A 10,821-nucleotide genomic window follows, 5' to 3' on the forward strand; every position below is an offset into this window, starting at 1 on the left:
TGCTCTGTTATCTGCTTCGTTCCAGAGTCCTTTGAAGTGTGGGGAGGTCACCCCTCCTCGATGGGGGTGAGTGGCAGAAGACAGTGAGTGTCCGGGAGGCCTGCCTGGTCTCAGCAGCTGGAAACAATCCTCCCTCTTCTGATGTGTTTGCTAAGTCTTGTCTCTGGTTCTGAACGGAGCGACTTCTTCCTATTGTAAGTTAGGGTTATTTATACCTGTGTCTGTGCTACTGACCACCCTCCGAGGCCAAGAGTCTCCTGTCCTCCCTCAGGCTCTAGCACAGGGCCACGTAGTGGACCAGCTGCGAGAACTAATGATGGAAAAGGGGATGACCTGGGTAACCATGGAGACCGTGCTATGGGGAGTTTTAGGACAGGCTCTTGCATTCCCAGTATGCTTAGAAAAGCCCTACCGTGTGCTAGCCTGGGCACTGCAGCGAGGTTAGGACAGTGGGTAACCCTGATTGCAGAGACCTTGTTTCAAGTCTCCCTGGGACAGCCAGACACACGAGCAGAAACAGTAGTCCTTCAAAGATAGAAGAGAAAAAAATAACAACTCAGAAATAAAACCACCACACGCATCATGCAGAGAACAAATACCTAGTGAAATAATATTCCTTGAATAGCAGTTGTGTGTTCTAGAACTGTGGGGGGCCAAGGGCAAATCCCGGGGTTGCAGTAATGAGAGGTGACTTCAAGAAGCGGATGGGGGGGCTGGAGAGGCGGCTTTGCAGGTAAGAGCACCAGCCACTCATCTGTGAGACCTGAGTTTAACCCCAGCACCGACATGGCCGTTCGCAACCATTTGTAACTCCAATCCTAGATGCTCTCTTCTGGCCTCTGTAGGCGCTGCATGCATGTGATGTACAAACACCCATTCGTATAAAATAATAAAGATTAAAAAAAAAAAGCAGGTAATAGCAGGGCGTGGTTGGGTACATCTGTAATCTCAGCATGCTGGAGGCTGAGGCAGGACTGTCTGAGGCCAGTCTACGTTACATAGTGAGACCTTGTTAACGAGAAGAGGAAGGGGAGAAGGACAGGAGATGGGGGAAGGGAAGAGACATGCTGGATTGTTTTGATGCGTCTGTCTAGTTTGCGGCCTACCTGCGGACACACCCGAGCGTCATCTATCTAGTCTACACACTGCAAACTGTGGATGCTGCCCTCTGTAAAGCCCAGGTGGGTCCAAGCAGGTGTGACAAAGAGGAGAAGCTGACCCCATCAACAAGACCTGGTTTTCGGAGTCCTCACTGTCTCTGACCGTGACAAGTCCCTCTAAATCTAAAGCTCAGCACTGTTGAAGAGAAATCATGCCTCGGTTTTCTTGGCTATCCCGCAGCTTCTATGTGCGGGAGCCTGTTGGGAATGAGGGACACATAGCAGCAGAGAGGTGAACAGAGGCGCTCATCGCCCTCCTGCAGCCAGAAGAACAAGGAATATCCAAAATGAGAAGTCCAGCGCCTGGTCCAGCAATGGTTCCTGGAACAGGCATTGACGTCCTCCGGGAAGCTGATGGCACCGTGGTCTCATTGCTCAGGCCCGGTCTACCTTCTCTCTATTTTGACACAGTCTCTGTCACCTTCTCCACAGTGAGATCGCTGTTCTCGGAAGCCACAGTGGATGCCTGATCACCAGCCACCATGTGGTTTTGTCACCTCCTAACTTGACTGGGCCTGTGGGCGGCCAGGGAGCAGAGTGCCTACTCCCAGCATTCAACAAGGGGGCCCTGACTGAACCAGACACCAAGATTCATTTCTACACAAACCCAAATACCAGTTCTAGCTTGGTCTGGGCTTGGGCTTGTATCCAAAGGCACAGTGGCAATCTGACCTCGCGCTGGGCTTTGAGAGGAGAATGAGGGTCACACAGCAGTGTCTGATGGCCCGTGGCCACCTGGTCTCTCACATCAGGCATCTGCTGTCCTTGAGTTAACAGGAACCTGGTGCATGTCCAAATATGTTCTTCTCACGTGTGCTGGTTAGTTTTTTGCTAACTTGACATTAGCTAGGGTTATCTGGGAAGAGGGAATCTCAATTGAGAAACGTCTCATAAGATCAGCCCGTAGGCAAGTCTGTGGGGGCATTTTCTTGATCAATCATTGACATGAGAGAGTCCAGTTCACTGCGAGTGATACCACCCCTGGGCAGTGCCACCACCGCCCGGCTTTGGTCAGTGTTTTATCACAACAACAGAAAGTAAACTAATACATTGAGTGTGTGTGTGTGTGTGTGTAGGTGTGAAGGACAGAGGTCAAAGTTGGATGTCTTCCTCAATCACTTTCCACTTTACTTTTTTAATTACTATGTTATTTTTGCGTGCGTGAATGTTTTTCCTGCATGTATGTCTGTGCACCACAAGTGTGCAATGCTCTCAAAAGCCAGAAGAGGACATCAGATCTCCTGGGACTGGAGTTATAGACTGTTGTGAGCTGCCATGTGGAAGCTGGGGGCCCAACCAAGGTCCTTTGCAAGAACAGCTAGTACTCTTAACCTCTGAGCCATCTCTTCAGCCCCCTACCTTATTTTTTGAGACAAAGCCTTTCAAACCCTAGAGCTCACTGATTGGCTAGACTAGCTGTCCATCAAGGCCCAAGGATCCTCTTGTTTCCTGCTCACCTGCACTGGGATTACAGTGGACACCTCTGTGCCTGGCTTTTGATGTGGGTGGGGATCTGAACCCAGGTCCTCATGATCGTGCAGCAAGCACTGGATCCATTGAGGCATCTCCCCAGCTCTGTTTTCTGATATTTTTCTCCTCCTCCTCCTCCTCCTCTTCCTCCTCCTCTTCCTTCTTTTTTCTTTTTCTGTTTTTTTTGAGACGGGTTTTGTTGTGGGGTGTTCTGTATGTTAAATGTGCTGCTCTGACTGGTTGATACATAAAACACTGCTTGGCCAGTAGCCAGGTAGGAAGTATAGGGGGGACAAGGAGAGAGGAGAATTCTGGGAACAAGAAGGCTGAGTCAGAGAGATGCTGCCAGCCGCTGCCATGAGAAGATGTTAAGATACCGGTAAGCCACGAGCCATGTGGCAACTTACAGATTAATAGAAATGGGTTGATTTAAGATATAAGAATAGTTAGCAAGAAGCCTGCCATGGCCATACAGTTTATAAGTAATCTAAGTCTCTGTGTGTTTACTTGGTTGGGTCTGAGCAGCTGTGGGACTGGCGGGTGAGAGAGATTTGTCCTGACTATGGGCCAGGCAGGACTGGAGAAAACTCTAGCTACAGGGTTTCTCTGTGTAGTCTTGGCTGTGCTGGATCTTGCTCTGTAGACCAGACTGGCCTCAAACCCACAGAGATGCGCCTGCCTCTGCCTCCCAAGTGCTGGGATTAAAGGCGTGCGCCACCACCACCCGGCTTTTCTGATATTTTCTAAATGTGAAAACATCATGGTATTGCTTTGCCACAGAAAACACTTCCAGAAATGTTATCAGGACAGTTATCAAATGTTACTAAGGCAATGTCTACCCAAGCAGTGTATCTACAGCTGGACTTAGGATAAGCCCAGGGCATCCTGCACACCTGTCACCTTCTGGCTCTTCGTGGCAAATCTGAAGCCCTGCATGCCTGTCAAGGGCAAGGCTGATGCTGCTGCCCCTCTGTGCTGAAGTACCCCACAGACCCCACTGCCACTGTTTCCTGCAGTGGGCCTGGATGACCAGAAAAATAACCAAGACTGCCATCCACATTCGGAGTCCGATGTATTTGGGGTCTGTTCCAGGCTTGCCTGAGGCAAATTGCTCATAAGTTCCAACAGCAAGGTGGTGTGACCTTTTATCTCACACATCTCTGAGTTAAGTGTGTTCCAAGCTAGGCTCCATCAAATCTTGGTCTATTTAGCTACAGCTGAGCATAACTGCATCCTATTTGCCCTTTGGTCTTCTGCCAAGTGAGGACGCCACTGCAAGGCGGCATCTTGGATGCAGGGAACAGGCCCCAACTAAAACCGAGATGCCAGTCTTATACTCCCAGAATCCAGAGCCATGAGAAAATTAACTTCTGTTTACTACAAGTCCCTTGCCTTGGTCTGAGTGCTTCGTTATAGTAAGACAAATGGACCAAGGCATAAGATATCCTTGGTTACACCAATGTTCCTGGACCTGGGATGAGAACACAACCCATTTATCTGATCCTAAATTGAAAACATTGTCCATAAGTGAAGAATGCACTTGATATCCAAACCAGCATTATGACTCGGCATGCTCTAAGGCAGCCGCTGTTTACCTGCAGGAGTTCATGGCTCATTGAAATGCAGCTCACTGCCGGCTCCAGGAATCTGAAGGATGCTTCACTGTGAATACATAGCCTTCTGGATCATCAAGACGTCAACAAAATGAGCCAGTGAGGTGCCTCCGTGGTAAAAGCACTTGCTGCCCAAGACTAACCACCCGAGTTAATTCCCCAGAAACTGCAGTGGGGACAGACAGACAACCAACTCCCGAAAGTTGTCCTCTGACCTTCAAATGCATTGGCACCTTACACACACACACACACACACACACACACACACACACACACAAATAATTATTTTAATCAAATCATTATAATGTGTAAGTTAGAGACTATATATATATATACTTTAAAAAAATTCACCTTAATTACAGTTTAGCCCTCACTTATGATTCAGTGTATTAACATGTTAAAAATACCCCTTATCAGCCAGGCTATGGTGGCACACGCTTTTAATCCCAGCACTCAAGAGGCAGACCAGCATGATTCTAAGTTTGAGGCCAGCCTGGTCTACAAAGTGAGTTCCAGGACAGCCAGAGCTATAACACAGAGAAACCCTGTCTTGAAAAGCAAAAAAAAAAAAAAAAAAAGAAAGCATGCTGGGAATGTAGTCAGTTGATAGACTGTTTGCTAAGCCCTGAGTTCAAGTCTCCCAGCCTTGTTTTACAAAGAAAATGGACACGATGGGGCTGGAGAGATGGCTCAAAGTACTGTTCTTGAAGAAGACCAGAGTTCGGTTCTCAGCACCCATATGGGGTAACTCATAACCACCTGTAATTCAAGCGTCAGAGGGATTGATGCTTTCTAGGCTCCGTGGGTACTCACATATGCATAGCCACTTACAGAAAATTTAAAATCTTAAAAAAACAAAAACAAAAACAAAGTCAACCCCTGGGGATGGTGAAACATGATTGTAATCCCAGCATTAGGGAAATAGAAGCAGGAAAATCAGGTGTTCAAGGTCATCCTCAGCTACCTAGTGAGTTCTAGGCCAGCCTGGGCTTACTGGAGACCCTGTTTCAAACACAAATGAGACCAAAATGAGGAGTGTGAGGTGCTCAGGATGGTCCTGGTGTGCATCCAGCATTCTCCTGATCTCTATCAGACCAGGTACCTTAAGACCTTCCCAGGCTGGGGCTGGGGAGACGGCTCCGTAAAGTGTTAGCCATGCCAGGGTGAAGGCCCGAGTTCAGATACCCAGAAACTGAGTAAAGCCAGATCCAGCAGGACATAGCTGTAATCCCAGCATGGAGGCAGAGACTGGAGAATCTGTGGAGGTTTACCAGCCAGCCAGTCTGCTGGATGCTGCAGCACACAAGAGATCCTGTCTGAAGCAAGGTAGAAGGTGAGGACTGACACCTGAGGTTGACCTCTGACCTCCACATAAGCACCATGACACTTGTGTGCACAGAGGCATGTGTGTGTGTGTGTGTGCGTGTGTGCATGCACACACACAAAAGATTCTTCTTTTAAAGACCTCTCAGTACCTCCCGTCTAACTGAAGAGGATGAAAGCCTTCTAGGATAATGCAGGATGCTCTAGAGAGAGGTCCAGGGAGTGGTCCCTCCATTCACCATTACTCTTCATTATATTCTTTACTTATCACGATTATTCATTCAGCATCCACAGCATCCCTGGTATGGAGTACCAAACAGTTCAGGCATCACATCACCTGCACCTCAAGAGCCCTAAGGTCTGAGGGAGACAAGGGTACAGACAAAACACAAAGCTTAGCTCGTTGGGAATCAGAGAAGAAAATGGCAGGGACAGGGAGGGCTTCGTGTAAGAGCATCACAGATCCCACAGGAAGCTGGGAAATGAGGACCGCGGGAGTCAAAGCGCCGGAGGAATGCAGAAATGAGTGCAGATCCATTTTCCCCCTCCGGCTTTTGCTGAGGGGTTCTCCAGAGCTCTCGTGGGCTGGGAGGACCAACTCTTCCTTAGCATCATCAGTTTGCTCTGAAACCAGGGATGGAATCAGAAGCTGCCCTTCCCCCAGCCCCTCCCCCCTTCTCCCTGTGGAGTGCTTTCCTGCCCTAGGACCCCGTCCCCCTACCCCCATTGCCTGGGTTTGTTGGCGCCGGAACAGAACCCACAGAGCCTAGGAGGTTTTTCTAGAGCAGGAGCATGAGATACCAGGGAATGTACTGCTGACCATTAGGGGCCCTGGCAGGGAAGCCTTGTCTGTAAGGCATCAAGCAGCCTCTGTCGCCTGCCGCCAGGGGGATTATCAACCCCGTTGGCTGTTTTGAGGTTATCGGTTTAAAATTCCTACCTGGCCTGGAGGCTGCGCTCGGCCCTGCATCAGCCTCCTCCAGGCTTGAGGTTTGCTTGTGTGGCTCCGTTAGAGGACCGTGCCTTTTACTCGGATGTATGTGAGGACCTGCGTTTTGCAAAGCCAAATCCAGGCTTCGCATCACACTCATAGGAAACTGTTATCCTAAGACAACATCAGTTCTGCGCTGAGAAAAAGAAGTTTTTGAGAGCAGGGCCCGGCTCCTCTCGAGCCCACCGCCACCCCGCACAACTCTGTCTGCACTGAGCGGTTAGGACAGCGCAGTCACGATCCTCTGAGCCTCTTCCAGGTCATCACTCTCTACCCGCCCTCGAACCCACCACTGAATCACAGGAGCAAATAAACCCAGAAGATGCCCCTCTGTGAGTGAGGAAGAGAATGGAGGGCCCCGTGCAAGAGGCTGGAATCAGATACTGTCGGGGAGATTTGGCAAGATGAGTGAGTGTGCGTCTGTGTTTGCGTGCATGAATGTTTTTCAGAGTCCATGGGTGTGTGTCTGGATATGTCTGTATGTTTCTATCACTGTGTGTACATGTGTACGTGCAAGTTTCTGGTGTGTGTCTCTGAGTATACGGATGTTTGTGTGTGTGCATGTGTTTCGATGTGTGATGCATGCCGATGTGGTGGCAGATCCAGATATCTGTGGCCATTGTGACCTCAGAGAATGAGTGTGCTTCTCTCTGCTCACCTACTGTGGCGTCATCTTGTCTTGGCATTGTGTCCTCTTTTTTTTTTTTTTTTTTTTTTTGTTTCTCGAGACAGGGTTTCTCTGTGTAGCTTTGCGCCTTTCCTGGAACTCGCTTTGGAGACCAGGGTGGCCTCGAACTCACAGAGATCCGCCTGGCTCTGCCTCCCGAGTGCTGGGATTAAAGGCATGCGCCACCACCGCCCGGCCATTGTGTCCTCTTAAGGGCCTGCATTATATTAATCCCTTTAGGGGTGCTAGAAGTATATGGCACCCTAGAGAGAGTCCCTGTGCAGGGGTATCATATTTGGGGGGATATTTTGAACGCAGGGAGGGTCCTTGCAGAGCGGGAGTGGGTGGGTGGCACTGGGAACAAGCTCTGTGGACAGGAGAAACCTGTTTATCTTCACACTCCAGAGAGGCCATCAGTTTTCCTTGACAGCAGTACTGTAGAGAGCACATTCCAGAAGGGAGCTGTGGGTTCCCCCGGCCAAGTGGCCTTCTCCTGATGAGCAGAGGGTCTAATGAGATAAATGGGAGAGAGCAGCAGGACGCCTGTTCCATCGTTCCCCCCCAGTCTTCAGAAGAAACTGATCAAAGGGGAAGGGGTATTTGTGAAGAGCTGAGAAAACTTGAAAGACAATCACAGCGGGCCTGGATATTTGTTTATATTTGTCAGGTTTCTGAGGCAGTCTGCCTTTCCTCCAGCCCGCTGCCTCTAAGTCTCCCCTAGGGTGTAGCTTTTCTAAATCCTGAAGGATACGTGTGCATGCTTGAGTGTTCGTGCCTGAGTGTGTGTATCTGTGTGTGTGTGTGTGTGTGTGTGTGTGTGTGTGTGTGAAGAATATATATGTAAGGGGTCTACATTTATATCTATCTATCTATCTATCTATCTATCTATCTATCTACATCTAATTCTGGATAATAATTCAGGACCTTATCCAGTATACTTTTGTGAGCCAAGAAAAAAGCTGAGATGATTCCATCAGATTTCACCATTTTTAATGTCTATAAAAGCAAAACTTCTCAACCCTGGTCTTGTCTTTGTGTCTTAGGCCTCAAAAAAGGAAGGTTCATGTTAGGGAGAAATCAAATGTGTGTGTGTGTATATGTGTGTGTGTGTGTGTGTGTGTGTGTGTGTGTGTGTGTGTGTTGAGGGGCATTTTTTTTTTTAGATCAAAGAGTTTCATTTGGTGTCTGTCCTTCCCTCCTCTCCCTCCCAACCCCCATCCCAGATCTGTTTGCAAAGAGCTCAGATCTTTTTTTTTTTCCCACACACAGACTGACCTGATAGTGGAGGAATGAGTGGGGGAGGGGTCCACTCTGGTATGGGATGTAGCTCCTTCTGCACCAGTGGGCTCTGATCTAAAGAAAATTCTGGTAGGAAGAGACTGCACACTCTCCGTACGGAAAGGGAGCATGAGAAATGCGACAAGGCTCCACTTCGGTTTGAGGGCATCATCCTCACAGCTGCACCCACGACCCCAGCAGTAAAGCGGTACACTGAGCACTTGAGTGTACCAGCATTGGGCTGAGTTCATTTCCTTCCGTTGGCAATACACTGTAGTAGGCATCACCCCCGGGCTCCTGATGATCTTACCTGGCCAGAGGTTTCCACTTGGTCCTGATGCCTTCACATCTGAGCTCTTAGTCCCTATGAAGTCCATGTTGCCATGCAGTAGGATGCATTTAAATCTAGCTGGGAACTTCTCTGACATGTGTTGGGCAATCCACTACGCAAGACAATGAAACAGAATTAGGAACATATGTTGATAAACATGGAAGTCCTGTGAGAGAGACTGGCTGCGCTGACAGATGGAGATGTTGTATTCATCACTGACTACCCCACATCTGGAAGCAGAGGCTAGCCTTGAAATCCGATGTATTCCAGACGCGCAAAGCCCTCCCCCCTCTCCCCTTGGAAAAACCTTTGCTGGGTCCTGCTGTGCCCTCCAGCTACCATCCTGTTCTCTCTTCCTTTTCCCTGCCAAACTTTCTGAATGAAAAATGGAGCCACTCACTCTCCCATTTCCTCAGTCCCGCCCCACCCACCCCCTGCATGCCTGTTTCCTCCCCTGCTCCCTTAAAACCTTCAAGAGGTCACAGACAGACTAGACTACTCATTTCTAGTGGCATTATTTCTCCACCTTCATTCTCCTTGACATTACCCAAGCGTTTGATCCGCCCATTGCCACCGCATCCCCTCTGATTCCGTGATCCTGCCCTGTGTGGACCCAAGTGTCTCCACGGTGGCTCTCCCCCCTGAGGGCCCTTAGCCCCCCTTCCTTCTCTCCCTGGCCTCTCTTGGTGATGTCACCGATTTCTTGCTGCTCCAGTTAAAGAAGACACCTCAGGGTGGGGTTCAGAGGGCAGAGAATGGGACCGGAGCCCCAGCCATTGCTCCCTGTGCCAACTGGGGGGGTTCTAGAGAATTCACTGAGTTTTCCAAGCCTCGCTTTCCCGCTCAGTAAGCTAAGGATGACAGTAGATACTGAACAGGGCCCAGCCAGCCCTCAAACAGCATGAAAGACTTAAGCATCCCGCAGAAATGAAAGTATACGATAAAGGCATCCTTATCGTTACCACCATTGTTTATTTATTTTAATTTTGTTTTTGTTTTCTCAAGACATGGCTTCTCTCTATACCCCTGGGTTTCCTGGATCTTGCTCTGAAGCCCGGGCTGGCCTCAAACTCACAGAGATCCGTCTGCCTCTGCCTCCCGAGTGCTGGGATTAAAGGTGTGCGCCACCATGCCCAACCCATCACCTTGTTTTTTGAGACAGTTCTTTTCATTGAACCTGAAATTCAACGATTCAGACTACCTGGCCGGTGAGCTCAATCCTCCTGTCTCCGCTTCTCCAATGCTAGTATGACAGGCACACACCGCTGTACCTGGCTTTTTACATGGGAGCTGCGGATGCAGTTTACCAACTGAAGCCTCTTTCCAGCTGATAAAAATTTATTTTTTTATAAACAACAACAAAAATCCCCAAATAATTATTCTGAGAGGTAATTACAGGTTCCAAGCAGCAGATAATATCAACTTCCAACACATGCAGCCTGAAGCAGTAACACATAGCTCTGAATTGACTTTAGAAAACATTTCCAGAGGCTGGAGGGTTGAGAGCACTAGCTGCCTTTAAGGACTTGAGTTCAATTCCCAGAACCCACATGGTAGCTCAGAACCATCTGTAACTCCAGCTCCGGGGGATCAATGTCCTCTCCTGGCCCCTGTGGTCTTCTACACACACATAAGTTTACACAAATGTGTTCATGTGCATGCACACACACACAGAGGGAGAGGAATAAATAAATACAAAATTAAATATATGTATATACAATGATGTGCATCCATTTGTGCAGAATTAACAAGGATTTTCTTTTCTTTACCTTCTGGTTTTTGTTTTGTTTGTTTGTTTTTGTGTTTGTTTTTTCGAGATAGGGCTTCTCAGTGTAACAGCCCTGATAATCCTGGAATTCACTCTGTAGACCAGACTGGCCTTGAACTCAGAGATCTGCCTACCTCTGCCTCCCAAGTGAGTGCTGGGATTAAAGGTGCCACTACCACCTGGCTTATTTTCTTTTTATTTATTTGGTTTTTTTAAATTT

The sequence above is a fragment of the Peromyscus eremicus genome, chromosome 7, assembly GCF_949786415.1.
Source record: "Peromyscus eremicus chromosome 7, PerEre_H2_v1, whole genome shotgun sequence".
NCBI lineage: Eukaryota > Metazoa > Chordata > Mammalia > Rodentia > Cricetidae > Peromyscus > Peromyscus eremicus.